General features: G+C 34.6%; 1 protein-coding gene across 2 annotated transcripts in view; it reads left to right on the top strand.

The window, feature by feature from the left end:
- cyst (rho guanine nucleotide exchange factor 18 cysts) overlaps positions 1 to 24,315 on the top strand; it is a 153,262-nt gene that overhangs the window by 6,046 nt on the left and 122,901 nt on the right. Inside the window, exon 2 of one of the 2 annotated variants that reach the window (XM_074181207.1) lies at positions 9,589 to 9,767. The exons of the other annotated variant lie outside the window; for it this stretch is intronic. The gene's annotated coding sequence lies outside the window, so the exon portion shown is untranslated. The remainder of the gene's footprint in view (positions 1 to 9,588; positions 9,768 to 24,315) is intronic. 2 annotated transcript variants of the gene reach the window in all.

Below are 24,315 nucleotides of genomic sequence, written 5' to 3'. Positions count from 1 at the left end.
CACTGTCTAAGAACTCTTTTTTGGAGAACTAAGTTTATGTGGAATAAACTTCCTGGGAACGTTTATTCAAATGAATTTAATCGCCAGCGATTCAAATCCAACGTGAATCGCTACTTTCGCACAAGCAACGCTCTCAGAGCGCCTCAAGATTTTTCTTGTAGTGCTTGTGTTTTGTCCTTAAAAAAATCCACTGCCCTGCAATGTCTATTTTCTGTGGAATACCTGCCTAGATGTTGGATGAAAGGATGAAAACACTATGATCAATTTGGAAATATGGCAAAATAAAATGATGATTTCAAATAACATGATCATTTGTGATAAGAAAAAATATGGTAGTTCTAGTAAATTCTGTGATATAAAGTAAATTTCTTTTCTGTGAAGTTACATATACAATATGATATCAATCATATTGTGTTGTGGAATTGGCCGCAGTGGTAGTGCGCCCGACTCACGATCGGAAGGCCGTGGGTTCGATTCCCGCCTCGACCAGATATTTTTCTCGAGAGAATTTATCTGGTTGAAGATGGGATGATTCTGCAACCGTGTTAGGAATTACATAGTAATGATTGATCCATTTTTTGATAAACTTTCGGAAAATATAAATCCTCTTATGGTGGAATAGAAAAAATTCTTTTGATAAAACATGAGGCAGTCAATATTATAAAATTTGTTGTGTATTTTCGTAGATTTGATAAATGATTTTAATAGCGTTAGTTGTGAACTTTTGCTGAGGAAACTAGAATATATACAGTATGTAAAAGCAAAATGAATAAATTAATTACTTCGGTTACAGTACATATTTTGAAAATATCCCGAAACATGTCAAATTTAAATTATAATTTGACATATTTCAACGAAAAAATGGTATCCCTACCTTCTACCCCCGTCGAATGACAGGTACAACCCCCAATTTTTTAAATGGGAAGTATAGGCTTGTGATATATCATTTGAAAGGTATCTTCATTCTTTATTCAAAAATGTTATCGCTTTTAATTTTATTGCAACAAATAAGATAAAATAAATTAAAATCAAATAATCTAAGAGAACAATTCGTTCAAGCCAGTCTCAACACCCTACACAGTAGGTTAATGGACTGACACCTATCAGAAAACAACTACTTCCCTGGCTAATACCACGAAGGGCATTGGATTATATCCGACAGGTGTCAGTGCAGGATTCTTCACAGAAATTATTCCTGCATATGCTGTTGGCGATACAACTACCGCAATAGATTTTCAATTATTGGAACACACTTGCAGACCGGTTTCGGGCTGTTTGGCCACTCGTCAGTGCAAGGTAGTGTACATCATCAATATAAAGTCGATGATTTCCGATAATTGAAAATCGAATTCCGTTAGAGTATCATTCCTCGAACTAAGCTGAAGACTACAACAAACAACAGGTTTGTCGTCGCCCCATCTGCCAGTGAACGAGGTAACCAACTGCATATCCGAAATTTGCCCAATTCCTCGTATAAGGAAAGAAATCTTTCACGTATAGTCAGTGGGCATACTTGAAGACTGGCTATAAATCAAATCATCTAAGAGAACAATTCGTTTGATTTATAGCCAGTATTCAAGTATGCTCACTGACTATACGTGAAAGATTTCTTTCCTTATACGAGGAATTGGGCAAATTTCGGATATGCAGTTGGTTACCTCGTTCACAGGCAGATGGGGCGACGACACACCTGTTGTTTGTTGTAGTCTTCAGATTAGTTCGAAGAATGATACTCCAATAATTGAAAATCTATTGCGGCAGTTGATGATTTGATTTGATTTGATTTATAGCCAGTCTTCAAGTATGCCCACTGTTTGTACGTGAAAAAAAATTAAAATCATGTGGTTACCGAAATTCGATAAAATACACTCAAAACTTATTGCAATATACTCAAAACTCATTTCATGTTGAGGTATAATAATAAGAAAGTAAGCAAAAACAAAAGCAATGCTCTTTTTAGATAGTATTCTTTAAGAAACTGTAAATAATTTCCGAGGCAACGTTAGTTCAAAACGCCTTGTCAACTTGTTTTGTATGTTACAGCATTAGCTATCAGTATTTTAATTTAAGTTTAAAGTGTGTTAACTTCAAGTCTGACAAATGGTTGAAACCCGAACCCAACAGGAAGTAGCTCGCTTATTTCATGAGAAATTTCCTAATTTATCGCCCATATCTCAAGGAACAATAAGCAGAATAGAGAAGCAGTTTCGCGAGTTTGGTCATGAGGGGCAGATAAAAAAAGCAGCTGCCAATGCAATGAGTGATGAACTCAAATTAGATGTGATGCTTGATGCTACATACATTGAGTAGACAGGCATCCACTACATTCAATGATAGCCATACATCGATAGTAAACATATTAAAAGGAAATAAAATACATCACGATAAAAATGATACCTACTCAGGAGCTCATGGAAGACGATTCTGATAGAAGAACTTATTTTTTTGAATAAATGATGGACATGTTGAATAACAATATCATCCAATTAGAAGACATTATGTTTTCTGGTGTGTGTACTTTGTCTGTTAACGGTCATGCTAATCGGCAAAATTGCCGCTACTGGTCAACGGAAAATCCTCACTGGATGAGAGAACACAAGAAATACCCTCAAAAAGTGAATGTTTGTGCAGGGATTGTAGGAAACCATATCATTGGTCCTTTTTTTATTGAGGCAACTTGAATGGCGATAATTATTTGGCACTACTTCAAAATGATGTCATTCCAAGTTCAGCAAATTTATATCCTGCTTCAGGTGAATACGATATGGTTTCAGCAGGATGGAGCACCACCACATTACCAAGTAAATTTCCGGCAATACCTCGATATAACATTTCCCAAACGGTGGATAGGTAGGCGAGGATTGATTGAATGGCCAGCGCGATCACCTGATCTTTCATCATTAGATTTCTTTTTAGCAATGTGTACAAAAGTAAACCTTCAGATTTGAATGACTTGAAAGAACGAATAACGCTTGGGATTAGGTCGGTCACGCCTGATATGTTAAATAATATTAAAAGACAGTTTTATTTGAGATTAGGATGTAACCACGACGTTCAAGGTGAACATTTTGAACATCTACTTCGTTAAAATCCTTACTTCTTTTTCGTATTCCACATTTCATTACGTTTTGCATTACATTTTAGTTTTTAATGTATTTTATAAAATGTTGGTAACCACCTGATTTTAATTTATTTTATACACTCTATATGCATATGTGGAACTCTGAACTTTTTCGGGAACTCTTTGGCAAGTAGAATGTAAACATAGTTATGATTTTAGACAAGATAGCGATATTAGACACGAAACAGTGTTAGGGCCTATATAATTTGTTATATATATGAATTCCCCACTATACAACTCTGAATGAATAATTTAAATTGAAAGGATATGTAAAGAATTTTGAAAATATAATAGTGTGGTTGAAATAGATTAATTACACTTTGCATAGATAAAAAATGCATATTACTTCTGACCAGAAATTAATCAAAAAGCTGTTTTAAAAATTGTGTCCTTCGAAAAGAGAACACTTTTGATATATTATATAAACGTATTAAAATTATAGACACGATGATATAGTAACATGATATGGTATCGAACTTGTCACTCATAATCTTACCTCTTATAGAATAAAAAATGTTGAATGTATGACTGGAATATATTGAAAGCAATTTTGAAAAAGAAATAAAAAAGCAATTTAAAAAAATTGGCAAAGAATTGCCTAAGAAAATCCTTACAAGTAAGTAAACAAGACCGTATAATATAACATAAATATTAGATGTTAAGGGTCTTGCGACAAATTAATGAATTAACTGTCTTAAACAAATGTATCTCCAACATTCTATTACTAATCACAAACTAATTTATATATTACAACACTAAGCAATTAACCCTTAATTTATTTCCACTATTTGAATTTCTTGTTTAGCCGCTCGATTCACTTTCTGAACTGCCCTCTTAGGTCTGGAAGACATGCTTACATCGGTAACGGTCCTTTCTAGAAATCTGTATTCGGTTCGGTACTAGAGTTTTACCGGCATTGAATTAGATTTGATAACTTTATTTCACTTGACTCATTGTAAAGCAAATAATTACGATAATTTATAATAATTCAAGACGTGACCTACTTTGCAATAAAAGATTGTTTGGTAGGTTACAAAATATAGTTTTTTAATTTACTTCCTGTCAATCATCCATTATAAATTGGTAATATTTATAGAGTCAGTATCCATACTTGAAAAATTCGAAATAGTCTCTCAAAGAATGTAGTTTTATTACCGGACAACTAACTAATGTTACCCATAGAAAGTAAATTATCAATAATTACCTATAGTATGGACAGGTCTCATTACATTTTTGTCTTTTTAACAAATTTGTCCGCGAACAAATGATATTTGAACGAGAAACGAATGATTGTGGGATGGAAGCAAATCATCATTACCAATTTGTATACCGGGCGACTTGAGAGAAGAATTTTACTACCTTATATTTATCGTGAAGCACAAATTGGGAAGAAGTACTAAAAGTAAAACAAAGTGCTTTTTGAGTATCATAAAACTACTGCTGATGAGATTGTTTAAATATCTGCCAAAAATTCACTTGGCTTGATTTAATAATTTCTTTTCTATATTGTGCATTTCTTTAATGCCCCCCCCTTTTTTTTTGAACGGGTCCACTGAAAAAATTGAAATTTGGGATAATGAAATTAATACATGAATACTTTATTTTGAAGTGAAATTGACAGATGAAACTTTCAAGATGGCGACTGGGCGCCATCTGGAAAAAAATTAAATGGAAAGGGGGGTCTTGTGAAGCTCCTGACAAATGCTTCATAACCCTAGAATATAATGTCAATATCTTCAACTATTACAAAATGGCGAAACTTTCAATAATTGTCTGAATCCATTGACATTTAACTATATAATATGAGGTAATAAGCTTGAGGTCAGTTCAGAAGATGCTCGAAATGGTTGCCTTGAACTTCTTGACATATGAACAGCCTATCTAATATTTCACGCCGAACATTTTCGAACACAGTAACGCCAATATCTCTACAAATAATTATTATTCTCTGCCGTATATCCAATATGGAAGCAGGTTCAGTTTCGTACATCTTTTGCTTCAAATAGCCCCATAAAAAGTCCAAAGGTGACAAATCTGGCGAGCGGGTTGGCCATTCTGTAGGACCTCGACGGCCAATCCAACGACCGGGAAAATTAGTATACAAATAGTTTCTTACTTGTCTGGAGTAATGTAGTGGTGCTCCATCTTGTTGGAATACAATATCCATATCGAATTCATTAGGATTCGCTTCGACGATTTCAGTGATAAGAGGGTCAACAGTAGTTTCCAGCATATTCAAACTACAGTTCCCCTGTTAAATTTTGATCAATAAATAGAGGTCCTATAATATTTATAATATAATAATTTTTTCTGAATATTGGGTATGTGTTTCCCGGAAAACGTGAGGGTTGGTGTCACTCCAATAACGGCAATCTTGTCTGTGAACATTGCCTTTTTGAAAAAAAGTGTAGATTCGTCACCGAAACGAATATTGTGGAGATAGGTAGGATGCCTTGCAATGGTTTCTGTCATGATTTCGCATAATTCTGTTCTTCAATTTGGATACAAGTTCCCTCAAATATTTTCTACAGATAGGACGATTCGGAAAACGTTCATTGAAAATCTTTTCGGTCTGGTAAAAGTTACGTGTCGCACCGTAAATATAAATCGCTTAAATTTTTTCTTACAATGGAGGAGAATTGAACATTTTAGGGATTGTTGACGTGGTACGTTTCTACTAGTAAAACCGAAAACTAAATGAGAATATTCTAACTGAACAATGATTTTCATTGTCGTACTGACATTTTTTGTCGTTTTTATAAACAAAACATAACTTAACAAACCTTATCAGGTTGTTGAAATTGCCATATGGCAGATAAAAAGGAATATTTCTAGAAATATCGATCAAAATCACATCAAAAAGATGTGTCAGAAGACTCCCCTTTCCATCTTAAAAGTTTCATCTCCACTCCATCTTAAAAGTTTCATCTGTCAATTTCACTTCAAAATAAAGTATTCATGCATTAATTTCATTGTCCCAAATTTCAATTTTTTGAGTTGACCCGTTCAAAAAATAAAAGGGGGGACATCAAAGAAATGCACTGTTATAAACATTGAAATCAAAATAAGTATAAAATAGGAGAAGTAGATAGCCCGAAAATTGACTCTCCAAAAAATATACCCTTCAATTTATCTGTATAATTTGTTAGCTCTTTACGCCACAAAAAAGACTTGTTCAATCCTAGTTGCTTCCTTTCGTATTTGAACGTGACGCACGTATAAACAAATGACTTCTTATAAATGATGTCGTTTGAAAAAGCTGCTTTTCCTCCAGTTTCTAATCGAGCTTTGTTCGAACGTCATTGGGATCTGGAGGCGGCCAATGAAAAAATTAGCAATGACAATACAGCCGGATTTATCCCACGCGATTGTTTTTATGCGTCGTGCGAAATATCTCTTGTTTTCCATAAATATTTTCTTTCTCTTGGTACCGCATTCGTCTTATCTCGTTTGTTACTGTTCATTTTGTTATCTCGATCGAAACAACGTTTTTGTAAGACCATAAATTTGCTTTTGTTTAATATTTTATCTAGATTGGTATTACGAAAGGTTGATATTGGACAGCGTAAATGTATCGGTTTGTGTTTTTTTATACTGTTGTCTCTCGATTCATACAAGTTGTGAGTTTTTGACAAAATCTGCACATGAGCGGAAACGAATGTAAACTGAAATATATTAGAAACTGGTGTTTTTACCGATTCGATTTTTTTTAGTTGAGAATTCGACGCGAGAAAAGATTTTGACTCAACTTTGTACGTTGTTGATAGATGGTGCAGGAATCGAAATCTGTCGGGCTTATTTTCTTCAGATCTTCAATTTATGGACCATAATTGATTAACGTCATCTTAATTTCGAACAGTCACGGCACTTTTTGAAGAAAAAAAGATGTTGTCGCTACATTTCAAAGTATTTCATTATCAGCGAGAAGAAATATACACGAAAGACGAACATTTTTGCTGCTGATATTAGAAACACTCTTCTTGAACTCCTGTAAAAGGCACGTTGCTACACCATAGCCATTGATGAATCATGTGACATTGATGATGATGAATAAATGTCTATTTTCGTAAGATTTCTTGATATTGACTGTCAGATTTTTAGGGAAGAGTTGCTAGCAATATTGCCGTTGAAAGGTAACACTCGAGGAGAAGATTTATTCAAGGTCGTTGATGAATTTATCACTGAATCTAACATTAGTTAAGATAAAATGGTGTCGTCGCTTTCAACTGACGGGGCCCCAGCAATGGTTGGCAAAAAAAAAAGGTGTAGTAAAGACAATCAGGGATAAAAACTCAGGTCTAATATCGTATCAGTGCATAATTCACCAGGCAGCCCTTCGTGGAAAACTTAGTGCTACACTGAAAGAAGTGATGGAGAGCTTGGTCAAGTTGATTAATTTTATGAGATCTCATTCTGCTCTTCAGCACCGACATTTCATGGAGCTTCTTTCTGACTTAACTGCAACACGACAAAATGCTCGTTGGCTAAGTAAAGGTAAAGTTATTGAAAGTTTCTGACTGATAAAAGAAGAAGTAACCTCCTTCTTGCAAAACCAGATACGGAGGGAGCCAGAAAGCACAAACAAGCCTAATATGCTGGTCGTGGCAGACCAGCATATTACTTCTAAATTCTCAATTCAGTTAGATGAGTCCACTTTATCAACCAATGAAGCATTGTTATTGTCATTGTTATTGTCAATGAGAAAATATATCAAGAACTACTATTTGCCAGACATTTAGAGACGGATACAAAAGGAGAAACAATATATAATACACTGGAAAAATTTGTGACGAGAAAGAAATTCCATTGAAGAATATTATATCATCTGCTACGGCTGGCGCTCTGGCTATGACAGGACGTCACAAAGGCTTCATAGCGTACTTAAAAAATAAAATTCCAGATGTTCTCGCTGTACATTACGTCATTCATAGGCAACAATTGGTTGCGAAAAATTTGAGTGAGCGTCTCTCTCAATCACTGCAATATATCATCAGAGCGTCAATAAAATCCGAAACAGCTCTTTAAATGACAGATTATTTAATCAGCTTTGTGTTGCTAATTATGAAGATTTCAACCGATTGCTATTTCACATAGAAGTGCGTTGGTTATCAAACTGTCTGACTCGATTTTACAATCTATTTGACTCTGTAATAGAGTTATTGGAAAACAAAGACAAATAATTGCACGACAACCTCATCACTTCAAAGAATGATATTGCGTACTTGACAGACCTGTATGAATTATTTAATGATGTCAATCTCCAACTTCAAGGTGACGACTTGAATTTGATTAAAACAAAAAATGTCATTGCTGCTTTTGTAGCCAAATTGCTCTTATACAAGAATAATATCGGCAGACGTGAGTTTCGCAATTTCCCTAATTCTTCAGCAGTATCCTTCAACAACGACGACTTGCTTGTTTAATGTCAACATTTGGAACTTCCACAGTGATTTCGCGGAACGATTCCAGGACATTTCAAAATTGGAAATACCGAACTGGGTGTTGGATCCTTTTTCAAATGTTAACTTAGCAGGATAACCCCACAGCTGGAAGAAGAACTCATAGAACTAACGGGGAAATAAAAAAAAAATTGAAAATGGATACCAAGAATTTTGGCTACAAAAGCCAATCCCGCAATTGTTCCCTGGATTGTGGTCCATCGTTCAACGATTTTTGATAGCATTTCCGTCATCGTATTCGTGTGAACGTGGATTTAGTGCTGTGGCAACGTTGCTAACTAAAAAGAGAAATCGGTTGCAGATTACCGAACGCGGTGACTTACGGCTGTTTTTGAGTAAATTCGAACCTGATATTAACAAACTTGTTAAAAATCATCAAATTCATCCTTCATATTAGATTAGTTTTAAAATTCAAATTGAAATGTTTGTTTTAATAACATGAATAAAAGTTTTCCTAATATTACAAAATGGTGTTTTACATTACCCTCATCAGAAAGTCTTATTTTCACATGACACACATAATTTACTTATTGAAATAATGACTATGATTGTGATTCTTAAGATGTAAAGTAAAAAAATTGGGAGGCGCTAGAAAATAATTAATTCTCTAAGTGGGCGGCAGACAAATTAAGTTTGAGAACCTCTGATTTTAGATGATTTAGTTCTATGAGGTTTCATATCATATACATTGTCTAATATAACAAATTGATGAGTTTGATTTAAATTAAAGTATATTTTCTTTTTAGTGCTTGTAAATGAAAGCTCAAGCTAAATATATTCCTGAACATACCAATTCCTGAACATACCAATTCCTGAACATACCAATTCCTGAACATACCAATTTCTAAACAGCTGATATCGCTTGCTGGTCGATTTTTCCGTTTCGCGCCAAGGAGAAAACGCGACTAGTTCGCGCGTACGCTTTGTGGGGGCGCGGGTAATAACCCGGAAACGAACGCTTTCGATCGAAATGAGCGTCGGCGCTAAAACCGTTTGAATTTTTAACAGGTTGCGAAGGGCCCGACCCGAGAATCGACAATGACGACGGAAGTCCGGAGCGGCGACGTATGGCGCAGGCGTCGCCGATCGATTTGGCGTCGCGACGCCCGGCCGGGCATCTTCAGTAGTTCTGGAGCTCTTACGCCGTTGTGCTCCGCGTCGAGTTTATCCAGCTCACAGTACAACAGGTATTTTATGTGTATGTGTGTGTTGCTTGGTGTTTCCTGCTTATCGCACGGAGGAATTTTCATTTTATTTCGATTTTTTTTTTAGTTTTAGGTTTGGCTTCTGTCAATTTTCATTCGGTTGTTTTTTTGATTTGAAGTTCTGTAAAACGTTTCGTTATTTTTTGCCTGAGCGTTTTTTCAGGATTGGCGAATCTGTTGAAAAATCAATTCAGCTCGTGATCTATTTGACAAATTTTCAATGAAAATGTCATCGAATTTTTTTTGAAACGTGATTTTTAGATTGGTAGTAGCCGAATTAATCGAATTATTCTTTCATTTATTTATTGTCTGAGTAGCAGCTTGAATCATAATTTTAAACAAATGCTACAAATGTAAAATATCGTAGTCAAATAAAAATCTATTTATCTATCCATCAAATCCTGATACGGATTTTAATCATATTACAGTTTTATTTTCAAATTTTAACAAGTCCAGTGCAAATTCTGTGAGTTTTTCTTCCGTAGTTTTCCAATTAAATGGAGTGGTGTGTAATACTTCGTTTGAAAATTATTTATATAGTGTAAGGACGATTGTCAAAAAAAATGTATTGCATTTCTTTTCAAAACTACACCTTCTATGAAAATTATACAATTTGGGACAAATGAAAAGGCTAAAATATAACATTTATTAATTTATTGATAATTGTTTATATGAATAATAAAACAAACTAATTTGATTTGCTTAAAATACCTATCTCACTGGAGCATATGCCATTTTGAACTCTCTTAACACGAAAGTGACAAAAAATTAGGTGACACATCAATATCCAAGAAGGATCATTGTTTAGCTATCAATTACCGATGGTCAATTAAATAAAACACATCCATATTCTTTACCATCGAAATGATTTTAATTTTCATCAGTATTTTTTAGAGGTTTCAGTTTAGTTTCAATCGTCTTTTTTGTTTGACAGCGTTTGGTTGGCTTCGGCCGATGGTTTTGTAGTTTTCTTACTTTTGTCCGGGATTTGTTAGTATTGACGAGAAATCGATAGAGTACCTCAGTTAATTGGCAAAATTTGAATAAAAAAAATTATTGGTTTTCTTTGAAACAAGATTATTAGGTTGGTAGTTACTTTTGTGTCTTAATGATGGCTTCGAACAGAATTTTTAACAAAACGAGTTACAGATTATAGTCGTATTCATGATCTCGGTTTTAGTTTGAACTGTATCATTTAAATTTTTCATTATATATTTCTAATTCACAGTACAACAGGTATTTTTTGTTTACGTGTGTGTGTGTGTGTGTGTGTGTTTTTTTGCTTTGGATTCAATGGGTTTCACTTCGGTTGTTTTTTTGTTCGACGTTTTTTGGTTGGAGTTTCGGTTGATTGAAGTTTCGTTAGTTTTTAAAACCGATTCTGCACGTTGTTTGTCAAACTTCCAATAAAATAACACTCTTATTGATTTCTTCGAAACCAGATTCTTAGGTTGGTAGTACCCACTATCACATCCAACCCGTATGTATGTTAATTTCCAGGTTTCGGACCGTATTTGAAAGGGGGTTAGGTATGGCAGGTAATGCGTCTGCTTTGGTAGGGACGTGGGTTACTAAAGATTTTGACACACTAATTACAATTTTGATCAAATCATTTGGGCACCAAGTGGTTTTTGAAGCCCTTGCGGTTTAAAAAAACCACTAAAATTAACTACTTAGCAGTCCCCTGCCCAACAAAAATGAATTGTTAAGAGTTATCAAATATATATTACTATATCGAATTATTTATTTTTGTTGCTGAACTTTAGATAATAGATGGTGTTTGAATGGAATTTGAAACAAATTGAAATGAAGATTGTAATGCGATTTTTTTCGCAACATTGACTCTTTTTAGCAAATATTGCCCAAATTCTGATAGTTTTTCCCCTAGAATTTTTAAATGAAATGTCTATAATATAATCATACAGGCGGTTGTTAAAATAGTTGAAATGATTTTAGTAAAAATGAAATATAAGTACATTGACCAATTTTCTTGTGAAGAAGCCTCAATATTTGGAACAGTTCTAGTGTAATTACATGAATAAAAATTTAATGAACTCGGAATTTTCCTTTCCAATTTTTCTGTTATTTATTGTTATAATGAATTCAATCTGTATCTGAAAGTTGTTAGTTTATTTGAAAAATGTCGATTTTTCTGAAACAAAACATGTATTGCAATATTATTATAAAGAATTTTAAGCTGTCAAAACTTTAACTCAACGACATTTTTCATTGGTTTTGCTATAGAGAGACTTTTAATTCTATAATTCATGAATTTTATCAGAAACATTTGTTTCGTTGTTAATTGAGTGAATAATCAACAGCGAGTTTTCATCATGAAATATCACACATCTGATTTTATTTTGTGGAGTATCAAAAAGCCCATTTTATCCTAGTTTTATTTATTTTTGTCATTATATAAAATACTATCTGAAGAACAAATAATTCCGGGATTTTTCTTTCCAGATAATAAGAACGCTTTTTTGAAGATCCTATTGGAAAATCACCCTTATTATTTTGCTACTTTGTTAAACAATAAAACCAGAAGATAAAATGTTGATATTTGCTTCGACAGATCCACTATACCGACATCAAAATAATAATAAATAAAATTTTAAATTGTCTAAACTTTATCTATAGACTATTTTTTATTGTTTTTGGTTCAGTGAGCCCACCAATTTTATGCAAAAATATCTTTTCCGGTATTGATTTAATGGAAAATGTCCAGCTCAACAAACCTATGGAAAAAAATTAAGGTTAGGCCACCACGATTTTTCCCAACACTGATAAAACTGAGAGCATTGAAATTAATGAGTGCCTAACACTGAGACAGCTCTAATGAATATGTAAATCAAATAAAACTCATCAATACAATGGACAGATACAAGATAATGGAAGAGTCACAAAACCAACAATTCATATATGATATTACTAAGTCTTATTCGAAACTTATTTGTATGATAAGACATTTTTAATTTGAGTCCAAAAATTATTCTGAATAGTAGCAATTTCATTGCAATTTAGTGCATCTAGCCGCGCGTCAAGTAAGTCGGCTCAGCGATCTCATGTCGAGGCACGATAGATTTTAACAATGAAATCCTATTGTTGAAAAAGAGAGTATAGTCATTTAGGTACTCTGTTCACATATTGTGTCTTTAATAATTGTATTCTCATACAAATGCTCTAGTTGAAATGTCTCGTTATTCAGGTAATTAAATTGATGTCATTTGAGAATTGATTATATCGATGCATTCAGCTGAGAATATTTCAGGTAATAATCTTTACGAATATCACTCGATATAAAAGTTTCCTTAGATGAATAAATGCAATTTAACTCAAAATTTGTTATTATTTTTGAACAGTATAATCGAACAACCAACGATACATCAAACCAAGTTGGATAAAATATCATGCGCCCAACAATGGGGAATGTTCCTCAATTTGGGTTATTACAGCAAATGCAAGTTTGAACAAAATGAAGTTGAGTTTAATTCATGAGTTTTTCAAATTCACTTCGAAAAGTTTTTAAATTGATGTTTCAAATGTTGGGTTTTAATTTTTAAAGGGATTTGTTTCTAATTCACATATTGGCAACGGCGCCTATATCAAGTTGAAATAATTTATACGTATCTAGATATTCTAATTTAAAAAGAGAAAATCATCTTTATAAATCAACAATTAAGTCAAAATATAAATTATAGTTCAATACCACCTCTTCAAGCCACATAAACAACAGTTGTTTTGTTATTCATTTATATAGAGGAAGATATGTTAGGTGCACAAAATGTCATATATCACAGAATGTCTCGGAACTCGGAACATAAGTAAATAGAACAGCACGCCTCTGAAATATGTCATCTTTGTTTGTCTTATACAGGTAACAGATTCATTGTCCTTTCTTAGGATGTTGCCAAATGGTGAAATAGAAACAAATCCCTTTAAATATTGAATGCATTATTTCATTCCTCTTTTTTAAGTATTTAAATAATTTTTTAAAGAAAAAGGTTGAAATGATTAGTTTAAAATGCGTTGTTTTAGAGCTCTTTTATGAAAACTACTTGATTTTCGTCAGGAGGAACAATCCCCATTATATTGTGAAGCACCACAATAGTATATTGTGCAACTAGTGCGGAAAATAGGATATTTCATACGAGTTTGGCAAGATTGTGAACCACGAACGAGTGTGAAATATCTAGTTTCTGCACGAGTTGTACACTATACTTTTCCGACGACCTACATGAAAAATATAGGAATATCGGATTTCAATTTTGCATGACTGTATTATACCCACTTACAAATTATTTTTACAGGAAACCAATTCAATTGCCTAAAGAAGCATATAAGAAAGATATATCACACAAAGAGAACAAATTTTATTGAACATTTAACAAAAATATTTGGGTACATTTTGGTCTGTATTTATGAAATATTAGAAAAATAATTATAGATGGTAATATTTGAACAATTATTCAGTACTAACGGAATATTATCAATTCCTGCTTTCAATAATTTTTTGAAGTGTTGGGATGCTATGAAGTATGACTCGTGTATTCTGGATCGTGGGTGTTGACTTTGCCAACCTGTTTCGAAATTTCGATAATCATATATAATTGGAGAGTTTATAATTCGAAAACGACGCCGGTGTTCTCTTGGAATTCCTGGCCAATTTATGTTGTAAATATTGATGTTAGTCCATAAGGACATAACTCAAAGTATTTACAATTCCGCAATGTTGATGGAGGCTAGGTAACTTTCTATTTTTAAGTTTTTTTTATCTGCGGAAAGTTTTTCAACAATGTTAGGATGTGATCTGATTAAACACAGCAGACGAGATGTTTTGGACCAAAAATCTGTTTTTTATTCAAATTGGCATGTACTATGATTCACATGATAATAAAGGGCTGGTACCGAGAACAAAATTATGTATTTTTCAGAAAGTTTCAAATTTACCATGGTTCAATGAATATTACTGGAGTTTGATCTTCTTGAAGATTGCCACTTGGTGATCGAAACACGTGCCTAGGTATTAAAATAACGGTTTGGCGTTGTTAAAAAACTCCAGTAATATTATTTACTAGGGGAGAGTGCAACTTTGGACAAATTTCATGTCGATTGACTCAAAATGTTTAAGAGTTGCTTTATAGCGACTATTGAAGCACACACAACCTTTATCTATAAATCACAAAGTATACGTCTATGGATTTGTTTCAGTTACCTTTTGAAAAAAAAATATTTTCAAGCTCCAAAATAACGATGTCAAATGCATTTTCTGGATTTATTGGTGGAGATCTGCTAGTTTCTATGACTGACGTTTCGTCTATCACCGCGTTATCCTCAGTTGTATATGTGCTGTGAAGACTAGAGCACTTCGTCCGCTTTCTTTATTCCTTTGATGATGTATACGGCAATCGTAGGTTAATATTAATTTTTCATGATTCACTAACAATCAATGACGAGTGAGTAGGTGCATTATCATGAGTAATATAGCTGTAGGAATTCCAGTTCAAAATCCCATGTATTTTCTTATAGCGCTTCAGTCTGGCGATTTTACGACCTTCGATCGGAACCTTGTGGAACACCAAACTCAAGGTAGGTGTGACGTAGTCGTCCCTACTCCTGTACTTTTGCCGTCATTCAGTCAACCAATCAGAAGATACCGCGCCTATAACGGGAAATTCAAATCAGTAGATGAGCAAACTTGTTTCGAGCTCAAAATTATGGCACTGAAGTTTTTGCAATTTTCAGACATCCGATCGGAACCTTGTGGAGGCAACTCGAGGTAAGTGTTTTTCGGAGAGACTTTAGCGAGTGAGAGAGAAACGTGTGAAGTAATCGATGCAGAGAAGGATGGAATGAGTATCGGAGAGACTCAAAGAGCGTGAGTCTCCTTGGGACTCCGTCTCACCCCTCAGGTCTCTTAAGGACTTCACTCATGTGCCCCTTGTCACGTACCAGTCACGTGGTCCTAGTGGTCATCGGCAGCTGAGGGAAATTAAATTAATAAAAGCGATCGGTATGAAAATTGAACCCAGGTCATCGGCGTGGTAGGCTTTGTTCTTTGCCGTAACATCAACGTGAGATGTTGGGTGTTCCACAAGGTTCCGATCGGATGTCGTGAAAATTGCAAAAAAATAGCGACATAAGAAAATACATTTGATTTTGAGCTCGAACCAAGTTTGCTCATCTACTGATTTGAATTTCCCGCTGTACGCACGGTAGCTTTTGATTGGTCGACAGGATGACGGTAAAAGTGGAGGAGTGGGGACGACTACGTTACACCCACCATGTGTTGGGTGTTCTATAAGGTTCCCATCGGAGGTCGTAAAATCGCCAGAATGAAGCGCCATAAAAAATACATGGGATTTTGAGCTGGAATTCCTATAGCTGTATTACTATAATGAAGCTATGAATTGTTTTTTCACAATACCAGACTTTTTCTTCGTGTTGCTTCTTGCAAGCGGCGTATAACTTACGTACGACCACGTGGCAAGAACTCCTGATGCACTACGAAGTAGTGCATCAGGCAATCGAAGAAAACTGTGAGCAAAACTTTGACATTTGATTGAACTTGGCTTTTTTGGTTTTGGCTCTACTGAGCTCTTCCATTGGGACGATTGGACTCTGGTTTCGATGTTATAACCATATACCCATGATTCGTCACCAGTTATGGCCCTTTTAAGCAAATCTGTATCGCAATTTTGGAACGAATATTGGTGCCACACGCCGTGTCCAAAATTTCCGATAAAGTTGCATGGCATGAGCCAACCGATATGACGACATCCTCAGCAACTTCTCTAATAGTGATTCGTCGATTCTCCATAACAATTTTCTTCACTTAATCAACATTTTCATCGGTTGTTGATTTGCTGGGTTATCCAGGGCGTGTAGGTGACACTTGTAAACATTTTCTGATTCAGAGTACAATCACTTTATGCACTGAATTCCATTTTTACACAAAATTTGATGTAAATTCTTAGATCCATTTTTTTCAATAGCAGAAAATCGCCGAACACGCAATACTAACTTTTATGTCTGTCATCAACAAACTAAAGATGCTAAACATCTGCCATTGTGAATATATGTTCGAGATGAGTGTACCAACACAAAAAAAACAAAAAAATCGCTGATAGAATGTACGTGCTCGCGAAAGTTGAACATTTACTCTATTTTTTGAACAGACCTCCATTTTGGATTACACTGAACCAAATAGGTACGTAATAAAAATGAAAAAAACATTGTATTCATGACTGCTGAACATTGATTTTCATCCGATGAAAGGTTTCATTAATATAATGTTACTTTTTTTATTACTTCATGTCTCAATTCATTGAATAATAATCGATTATTATACTAACAAACAAGAATCTTTGGCTTAACGAACATGATGACATTGACTCATTGATCTTGTTCATGGAAGCATTGAACATTTTTCACAAATCTGCTAGTCTATTTCATTGCATCAATGGAACAGTACATCGTTTTAACGAACATGAATGCGTTGATTCATTATGATTTGATGAAAAATCCAAGGACTGGATTCGTCGTAGTGATGAATATATTGATTGAATGAATGAACATTTCGTACGTAATATCAGTGTACTTTGTTCATAAAACTGATGAATGTGTTTATAAAGTAATTAACGTGTTCACTGAATAGATGAACTTTGAACTATGTCTTAACGTTATACCTAGTATATTGTAGTGATGAAAGTATTCATTAAATCAAGAATTGTGTTAATTAGTTCCACTGGAACCTTTATTTCATACCACTATGTAATATAGACATTTCTGACTTGTTAGAAGGATTGCTTAAGCTTCCTGCAAAAAATTGGAAGGTGACATAAGCTCTGTCTCTTCCGATCCTGATCAATTTAATTGTTGCTGTCAGTATTGAAGCGCCGTCACCGACGATTGTTCGTTGTCCACTCAATTTTAATATTTTTAGTTGAAAATAAAATAATATACATTTTTCGTTGATTTTTTTCTATAATGGGCTTGGGGTTTGGTTGTCTTCGGCGCTTCGCCCTCATCAATCATCATTTTTCTTGCTGACAATGAAACAGTTTCCTCCTCAATACGTAATAAATAAACCATTATACTGAGGTGAGGCAATGTGATATTCAAAGTGAAACTGTAAATATCAAAGAAGTACGAATTTATTGATAATTCATTATTGTTGGTAACAATACTATGATTTTGATAATTATTGATGTTCATACAAAATACTTAAGCCTGATTAATCCTTATCAGTTTCCTGATTTTCCTTTAGATATTCTGAATGACGGTCCTTTGTTTAAAAAAAAGAGTTCTATAAAATTCCAAAACATTTCTGATTCTAAAGGAAAATCAAGATCAAATAAATAAATGATTTCATAACATATATCTACAGCCCGGAGTATATGTGAAAATTGGTATCTGATATCATCAAAATAAACAGATATGTCTGTTGGGTACTTTATGTCATCTCCAGTACATGAGATACACAGTTGAATCGATTTCTTCTTCGATTTCAAAAACCGTATGTGCTCTTCTACTTGTTGTTGGCAATTTCCAATATACAAAAAAGATTCTTGGGAATCCTTGATGGTGAATTTAGTCACACTGGATTTTCCAGAACTATCCTTGGTGACTATTTCATTGGTAGGGAAGAAATATCCATGAAGAGCCCAAAATACTACAGCATAGCGACCATCTAAAATCAATTAACAAAATATAAAGTTAGTATGGTGCTTGATGAATGGATCCATAAGCCATGCCGTGTGACACAGACCCATGCAGGATCAGTCAACCTTATTTCCTCACAGAATCTCATATTCTTTCAACTATTTTTCTGGAATTTGGAAGACTGAGAATGCTTACTAAGACGGACGACTCTAACAGCCTTGAAGATAATAGCACTATATGCTGTCGAAAGTTTTCTGTGAACAAATGTTTTCAATATTTCATCATTAACACATGGTTACAAAAATGATTTGAAACTCAAATAACTTATTATTATATGCGAGCGCTTTCAATAGCAGACCCTGCTATCATCTTCATGGCTCTATTATAACATATATGCATTCAACATGTCAACATTCAATAAATAATCATCACAACTCGATAATAAGCTATTGAATTCATTATTTATGAAAGTATGTTTCTCCAAGTAACATTCAGCGAAGCATTTAAAAGTTTTCAGTAAAGGTTTTAAAAAATGTTTTTCAATAGACTCCTGGATATTAAAAACATCTTTTCGTAAAAAATTGTTATTATTGTGCAAAGAAAGAACAAATTCTGCAGCACTTTGATTCAAATATTCTTTACATTTATGCAGAATAAATATCCCAGTCTCGGTAGATGTATCGTTCTCATGAACTTGCTCAGCTTGATGTTAAAAATGTCTTGGGTGGGCAAAATTTCCTCCGATGGTAATAAGCTTGCAGAATCAATAATAGAAGTTGCATTCATTACAACTTCGCTCATTTCGAGATCTATATTCAAAATGTGTTTTCTATTCATGTGTTTTTTGAAACTACTGATATTTTGAAAAACTTGACTACAATAATTCTCACAACATCTCTAATGACGGAATTTGTCTCCAAATAGTGTCTTCGTTTGAAATGTTTAATTAATAACGAAAAGGCACCGATATTTTGACTGCAGATAAACACTTCATGGTCTTACATACATGAAAATGAAAATAAGTAATGATGAATAAAACAAAATGAGCATATCTAATACGTACCTTCAATAAACTGTAGATTCAAATACCTAGGTACTTATTCAACTTGTGTGCCGATCTCGTTTCTCTTGAAGGAAGTTATGTGAATATTTCTGATAACTGCACACTGTATCAATAGGTACCTACGAAATCACGAACTGCAATAGCACCTTCGCGTCTTGTTTTAGTTATTGAGATCTTTATGATATCAATAATGTCCTTTTAGCCAATGAGATTATGGAATTTCAACGCAGGAATTTGCGCTGTAACGAACTTTGTGCATCGATGCTAGGGATGATCATTGTTTTATGACTGAATTGCTGAATACGTACGTGGAAATCATGTATTGTTTCATCATGCTACGAATATTATACATTAAACAAACGTAAGGGTTCATGATTTCGGGCATGCTTTGATGCAATTTCGTACGTATTTAATAATTATAATAACGAAGACCTTTCGTTGAAACAAAGTATACATATGGTTATCTATCGTATGTACCAGTTCATTGATTTATTGACCTGGGTTAACGATTCATAAATTCTTTCGTTCAATCGAAAAAACCATACATGGATTTAGTGTACTTATTTATTGATTGAATACTAATGAACATTGAAATAATGTGCAGTATTCCTCAACTGCACTTTCGTGAGCTGAAGTAAATATTCCTTGAAACAATGGTTTTTATACAATAAACTTACTTTGAATGCGGAAAAGACCAAATACTTACCCTTCACCTCCTATACTAACAATTTGCCGAATATGGGGCCATTGAATATAAACCAGAATATATCAATTCCAGAAGCCAGCTCCATTAAATACCTCGGTATAAAAATTGACCGACATTTGAAATGGGATTTACATATATCGTATCTCACAAATAAACTTCGAGGATTCATATCAAGATTCAAACTCTTGAAAAAATACCTTGATATCACCCATTTGACAACTGTGTATTATAGTTTAGTTCAGTCCCAACTTTCATACGGCATAATAGGATGGGGAGGAGTAAATGACACACACTTAAATTGCCTCAATATTGTACAAAGAAAAATTCTTAAAATTATCTTGGGCAAAGGAAGGATGTATCCAAGCGATAATTTATACAAAGAAAGTGGCATTTTCGATGTTAGACAACTCTATTGCCAAAAAATGTTGCAGAAAATATATAAAAATGAAATTAAAATAACACGCTCGGATCACCCATACAATACTAGGAGACAAAAACATAGTGTTGTGGTTCCAAAATGTAACAAAACAGTGGGACAGAGACACTGCAGCTATCTGGGTCCAAAAACTTGGGATTTACTACCTGAAACCATAAAAACTAGTCAAAACTACATTAAGTTCAAGAAACAAGTAAAAAATTGGCTAAATAGTTATGACAGAGATATATTCCAAAAAATTAGTTTACTGTAAAGAGTGCAAAAATTCAAACCTGTTATAATTTATAAGCTTTAACAAATTGTTTGTCATATTCAAAAAACAATGACATATATCTCTAATAAGAATCTAGATGTGACTTTTTACCGACTGTGATATTTATCTCATGTGATACCTTGCATAAAACTGTTAACCATCTATTAGTGATATTTAGATAATTTATAATGTGATATATGTATATTATGTTTCACTGAGATTTCAAACCGATCGTGTTATTCACTTGATCTGGATGCGACGCTTTTACCGACTCGACTGTGATATTTATATCATGTAATATCTTGCATGAAACTGACAACCAATCATTGTGTTATTTTAAATATTGTCTTATGTGCTACATGAATGTTTTTTTTTGTCATTTTGTTGAATCTTTTCTAGAGGCTATATCACGCACAAGGAGCAATCTTGCGATTGTTTCTTCAGTGATGCCATTGTTTATTTATGCATCTCTCAAGCACTACTGATATATTCAATATTGTAATTTTTTGATAAATAAACATTATTATTATTATAATCAAATTAATAAAATATTTTCATCTGAAGGGTGAATACGTTTATTGAATTATGGAAATTGTTCTTAGGTTTTCAATGAAAATGATTTTATTGATGATACGAACGTGTATATCGAATGATGACTAACTATTCGTGATACTAAAGAATATTTTATTGAATTAACGTAAAAAATAGTGATGAATGGGGTTTATTGATAATATGTATTGGAGTTTTTTCAGTGTATGTTCAATTAGAAAATAAAAATCATTCTACAAAATATTTTTCCTTGATCTTCCCTTATTTGAGAACCCAATCGTTTCAAGTATGTCCCCACTTATTCAATATTTCGCGTGTGTCTCCTGTTAGGTAATGAAATATCCGTCCACGCTACCCATATGAAGTTAATTTTTGTAGGTAATGTGAACCTTCGATATGCATGATAATTTCTGAAAGCAACACCGTGCGTAATATTATCGCTAGCTAGCTGATAAACTGGAATAATAATTGTTACTAATGCTTTTAGTTATCCGGCATATGCCACATTGTGAAGACGAAAAATCCTTCGCATTCGTTTGGGAGAGGGAAATGTGAATGTTATTTTTGTTTGTGTTTGTTGTGGAGTATTACATTTCAAATTAGGTGAGCACATTCTCAGAAATACCAAACTCGGTCAGTAGCAATATATGGAAGGATTCCAAAAGTCTTATTTGCAGTAAACAGGAAAGTTGATTGATACTAACTACTGGATACTTTTTTCATCACTAACTAATATTGATAATAATCCATAAAATCGGTTAAGTACCCAACTTGGTATTTCATAGATCTGTCTGATTCCGCAAATTTAAATGGAATATCATTCTTTGAAATGTTCAGAAAACATATATCATCTGTATCCCTTTGAAAATATTCCCTTTTCTATTCAAAGGAAATTCCAGTGGTTGGAACTAACTAACCGTATGATTGTGTATACGTATTGTTATCGCGACAAGAGCAAATTCGTTTCTTCCGGTGATATCGAAATATTATGTAAGAAATATGAGTGTTTCGACTTGTAATGTTATCCAAAACGGTGCTGATGAGGTGAAAAGATAAGTGTCATATTCCAAAACTTCGAAGTACACCATTGAGGAATTAGTGTTCGATGTAAATGAGATCAATACTCTTTCATGCATAGGGTCTTCCATTAAACGTTTCCTATCTTAAAATTTAATTAAAACGAAGTGTGCGTGTAAGGTATTATTGAGAATTGTTGTTCGTTTGAAATACCCATCGATAGCATTATCTGTGGAATATAACACCGCTCTAATGTCCGCCACGGTTTCTCTGGGTGGAACGCATCCGAAACGTCCAACTTTCCATGACTCTGGCGCATAAATCAGGCGGAATTTGACCTATGGCATTGGTTGTGTTTGGCTTTGGAGACCGCTGCGGTTTGTCGTGTATTCGCATACACTTGCGACTTGAGAAAACCCCACAAGAAAAAATCTAACGAGGTCAAATCGCATGATCTCTGTGGCCAGTTCACATCACCTCCACGTGAGATGACCATGCCCTCAAATCGCTCGTGTAGAATATCCAAGATGGCTTGAGCCGTTTGGCACGTAGCACCGTCCTGTTGAAGCCACATGTCGTTGGTGTCCAGGTCATGCAATTCCAGCCAAAAGCAGTTGGTAATCAACGACCTATGGTGCTCGCCGTTGACAATGATAGCCCGGCCAACGTAGTTCTCAAAGAAATATGAAACGATGACGTCGCCAACCCAAAATCCACACCAAACAGTGACTTTTCTAAATGCATTGGTCGCTCTTGGATTCTAGGTGGATTGGTATCATCCCAAATTCGACAATTTTATTTGTTCACGTAGCCATTGATCCAGAAATCGCTAAAGATGATTTTTCGATGAAAATTAGGGTCAGTTGCCAACTGCTCCGGGGTCCATTCAGCGAACACACGTCGTTGTCTATGATCGTTTTCCTTCAGTTCCTGGGTCAGTTGAATTTTGCATGGGTGCAAGCCCAAGACTCGGCGCAAAATTCGCGGGGTCTGCGAAAGGCCGAGTTCTTGTGAGACCCCCCATGCCCCCTCCCGGGTTGAGTGCCCTGAGTTGAAATTTTTCCCAGACGGTTAATGTGTGCAAAAAATCTCGTCTCGTCCATCCACCCCCGCTCCTCCGGAGCAGTCCCCAACTTACTGATGGGCACTTCAGCAAGGTTGACATCAGACCTCCTTTGGTCGAAAGTCAGCCTCTAGGTGCTTTCACTTTCTGATCTGTTGAATTGTTTTATCATAAATTTCCTAACTGAATGAGGTCCCCAAAAACTGACCGGAGTTGCGAGCAAGTCTTGGTTCTCAGTGAATCTGAAAATGAGATTAATTTGTCTAACTGTGAAATTTTTATACTTACCGGAGCCGCCTGACAGCGACTCTCGGGGGTGGTCTTTGGTTCTGCTTCGTTGGCCTCCTGTGTTTGTCCCTCTCTCGAAATTTGGGGTTATCCCTGTTTAGTGCGTTATGTAGGTCGCTTAGTGCTGGGTTGTCGTGCGCTCGAATTCTGTCGAACGTGTCCTCTGCGTGTTTCATCATGTATGCATCCACGTAGTGTATGTACAGGTAAACGCACGCGTTCATAAACGACTGGATCTGTCTTCTGTATGTTGCTGCGCACTGGCCCCAGGCAGTGTTGGCACACAGGATTATCATTAGTATTAAGGTCTTTATCATCAGCAGCTTCACTTTCAGTTCCATGTTGCTTCTTCGACCTATTATTGGTAATAGGTTTTGTCGGGCAGATCTCGCCATTCTATGCCGTACGTGAGACCTGAACGTTAATCTTTTGTCTAGGTTGACCCCCAAGTATCTAGCTTCATTGGTCCACGGAATCTCTTATCCATTGAAGAT

This window comes from Leptinotarsa decemlineata, unplaced genomic scaffold, assembly GCF_025532065.1.
Source record: "Leptinotarsa decemlineata unplaced genomic scaffold, Ldec_3_MD MMD2_tig00026307_RagTag_RagTag, whole genome shotgun sequence".
NCBI classification, from domain to species: domain Eukaryota; kingdom Metazoa; phylum Arthropoda; class Insecta; order Coleoptera; family Chrysomelidae; genus Leptinotarsa; species Leptinotarsa decemlineata.
The sequence above is the reverse complement of the archived record's forward strand: the minus strand, read 5'-3'. Positions and strand labels throughout refer to the sequence as shown.